The sequence below is a fragment of the Schistocerca americana genome, chromosome 1 (genome assembly GCF_021461395.2).
Source record: "Schistocerca americana isolate TAMUIC-IGC-003095 chromosome 1, iqSchAmer2.1, whole genome shotgun sequence".
In the NCBI taxonomy this organism is placed as follows: Eukaryota; Metazoa; Arthropoda; class Insecta; order Orthoptera; family Acrididae; genus Schistocerca; species Schistocerca americana.
The window spans coordinates 829,704,891-829,709,008 of NC_060119.1; positions in this window are offsets into that span (position 1 = coordinate 829,704,891).

The window sequence follows — 4,118 nt, forward strand, 5'->3', positions numbered from 1 at the left end:
CTGCTCGTAGAACTGAAAACGATTTTGATCATAGACCACAAATTGGTTTTAGTGCTATGTGCACAACAAGATCTTCGCCAGAAGCACAGAAAGAGCACACGTAGAGCAATATCAGCAAACTGAACCACTGATGATGTCTTAATAATCTGAAACGAAACGATTATAGCAACACAAAAACTGTCTTTACTCAGTTGCACACAGACGATCCTAGCCTAGAAATCACTGATATAATACTAATAGCAATTGAGGATTGACGAATCACCAACATTAAACATGTTACATTTTCATTTGTTTCCACCGAAAATGAGCGATAGTTTCATTTTTAAAGTCCGTCTAAATTTAATGTGTTCACCTATTTATAAGAGTGCCTCACTCATATGTATACGCATCGTAGTTAGAAGAACATTTCTGCTTTGTTCGAAAACATTCCATCTTTGGATCTCCCGTGAAGAAGTTTCTCATGAAATGTTGCGTTCAATTACTTACAACTGTCCTTTAAATTTTCTGTGTGGCAATTAGAAATGGTACAAAGTAAAATTATGAGAAAAATCTTAGAACTGAATGTGTCATACGTTATCTAGAGTCCAGTGCAGAAACATACAAAGATACACAGATAACCATCTTATGAATAAAACGTTGGTGCACAATTACATCAGTTGGATTTTATTCTATCGGAGATTCCAGGCACTCGGGCTTGCATCCTCTTTCTTCTGTACTCACCCCAAATTCAGAGTAGCATGCTTGATTTTGTTAGATTACCAAATTTATCTACGATCTCCGACATTCAAAACGGTAATCCAGAAATAGATGACGAAGGGAGAATTCTCTGAATACAGGTATTTTTCACAGATGTAGCGTAAGAAATATACAGAAGAAACACCATTCAGCAGAACAGGCGCAAGATTTATTGACTTGCGTTCCGGTCGTATCTGTTATCTCCGCGATGGATTCGGGGCAACGCTACCGCGCAACACGTCATCCTCAGAAGCTGAAATACAGCCCATGAACGAGTACAGCATGATTACCACTTAATTTTCCCGTAAACTATCCGATAAAAGTTATTCCGCGCCGGAAATAGAAACGCATTGGCCTCGTCTCCCTTATTCAAGAACAGGAAATTTGTTATAAATCGAGTTAGAAATAAATTTCCTCGCAAGGGAAACAATTAAACTTTATCCTCGGAGCAACGGCACAAGAGCAGACAGGGCGCGCGGCGCAGGCCGCTTATCGAGTTACCGAGATCTGACGGCGGCGTTCTGCGCTGGCGTCCAGGGGGTTGCCTCATTACTGGCGCAGCAAAGCGGCGCCTCGGCCGGAATGCGGACGTCATTAAACTTGCGCCAACGCGCTGGCGACACCGTCAGCCCTGGGCGCCACACAACTATTTCCGATACCTATTTAGCCGACCAGTGTTCCGCTGCCGCAGTGCTTCGGCGGCAATAGTGTCGCGTGCAACTGAGGACGGTCACAGTTAGCTTCACTTATCATTCGGCTTACACGTTATCTTGTTCTCAGTGAGGAGACATCCAGTGGAAGATAAAGTCTGAGAAATACGAAGACCCGTATATGTAATAAGGAAATGTGGTTCTGGTACCGCCTTGAGAAATTTCTCGTGTTTAGTATCCAAACATGTTTCAGAAAAATTTCTGCATTTTCAGTGGTTTTATTTATTCTCTGTTAAATAATATATAAAGGATATATCCAGTATAATACATAACAACTCTTGTTGTTATAACATTTACATTAGTGAAAATACTGTCTGACATACACTCCTGGAAATTGAAATAAGAACACCGTGAATTCATTGTCCCAGGAAGGGGAAACTTTATTGACACATTCCTGGGGTCAGATACATCACATGATCACACTGACAGAACCACAGGCACATAGACACAGGCAACAGAGCATGCACAATGTCGGCACTAGTACAGTGTATATCCACCTTTCGCAGCAATGCAGGCTGCTATTCTCCCATGGAGACGATCGTAGAGATGCTGGATGTAGTCCTGTGGAACGGCTTGCCATGCCATTTCCACCTGGCGCCTCAGTTGGACCAGCGTTCGTGCTGGACGTGCAGACCGCGTGAGACGACGCTTCATCCAGTCCCAAACATGCTCAATGGGGGACAGATCCGGAGATCTTGCTGGCCAGGGTAGTTGACTTACACCTTCTAGAGCACGTTGGGTGGCACGGGATACATGCGGACGTGCATTGTCCTGTTGGAACAGCAAGTTCCCTTGCCGGTCTAGGAATGGTAGAACGATGGGTTCGATGACGGTTTGGATGTACCGTGCACTATTCAGTGTCCCCTCGACGATCACCAGTGGTGTACGGCCAGTGTAGGAGATCGCTCCCCACACCATGATGCCGGGTGTTGGCCCTGTGTGCCTCGGTCGTATGCAGTCCTGATTGTGGCGCTCACCTGCACGGCGCCAAACACGCATACGACCATCATTCGCACCAAGGCAGAAGCGACTCTCATCGCTGAAGACGACACGTCTCCATTCGTCCCTCCATTCACGCCTGTCGCGACACCGCTGGAGGCGGGCTGCACGATTTTGGGGCGTGAGCGGAAGACGGCCTAACGGTGTGCGGGACCGTAGCCCAGCTTCATGGAGACGGTTGCGAATGGTCCTCGCCGATACCGCAGGAGCAACAGTGTCCCTAATTTGCTGGGAAGGGGCGGTGCGGTCCCCTACGGCACTGCGTAGGATCCTACGGTCTTGGCGTGCATCCGTGCGTCGCTGCGGTCCGGTGCCAGGTCGACGGGCACGTGCACCTTCCGCCGACCACTGGCGACAACATCGATGTACTGTGGAGACCTCACGCCCCACGTGTTGAGCAATTCGGCGGTACGTCCACCCGGCCTCCCGCATGCCCACTATACGCCCTCGCTCAAAGTCCGTCAACTGCACATACGGTTCACGTCCACGCTGTCGCGGCATGCTACCAGTGTTAAAGACTGCGATGGAGCTCCGTATGCCACGGCAAACTGGCTGACACTGACGGCGGCGGTGTACAAATGCTGCGCAGCTAGCGCCATTCGACGGCCAACACCGCGGTTCCTGGTGTGTCCGCTGTGCCGTGCGTGTGATCATTGCTTGTACAGCCCTCTCGCAGTGTCCGGAGCAAGTATGGTGGGTCTGACACACCGGTGTCAATGTGTTCTTTTTTCCATTTCCAGGAGTGTATTAACAGAAAAATCAGATATATATCTTAGTATTACATGTTGCTTTTCAAGTGTTTGCAAAGAGATGTAATTATTGCCTTCCAGTAATTAAGAAGAGTTTATCAATGTTTTGTTAGCTAATTTACCAATTTTAGGCCTAATATGAAATTATCGATTTTTTATGATGTAGTTTCTTTCTTTTCTATTTCCTTTTTGTACCACCACTGTCGTTATGCACCGAAGAGGCAAAGAAATTGCTACACCTTCCTAATATCGTGTAGGGCCTCCGCGAGCACGTAGAAGAGCGGCAACACGACGTGGCATGGACTCGACTAGCATCTGAAGTAGTGCTGGAGGGAACTGACTCCGTGAATCCTGGAGGGCTGTCCACAAATCCGTAAGAGTACGAGGGGGTCGAGATCTTTTCTGAACAGCAAGTTACAAGGCATCCAAGGTACGCTCGATAATGTTCATGACTGGGGAATGTGGTGGCCAGCGCAAGTAGCTCAGAGGAGTGTTCCTGGAGCCACTGTGTAGCAATTCTGGAGGTGTGGGTTGCCGCATTGTCCTGCTGGAATTGCCCAAGTCCGTCGCAATGGACAATGGACATGAACGGATGCAGGTGACCAGACAGAATGCTTACGCACGTGTCACCTGTTAGAGTCGTACCGAGACGTATCTAGACATACAACTATTTGGGCATTACAAATACTCACTGCTAGAAGATGAAAAATGGCCGGCCGCTGTGGCGAGAGGTTCAGTCCGGAGCCGCGCTGCTGCTACGGTCGCAAGTTCGAAGCCTGCCTCGGGCATGGATATGTGTGATGTCCTCGGGTTAGTTAGGTTTAAGTAGTTCTGAGTCGAGGTGACTGATGACCTCAGATGTTAAGTCCTATAGTGCTTAGAGCCATTTGAACCATTTAATGAAAAATGAGGTTGAAGAACACTT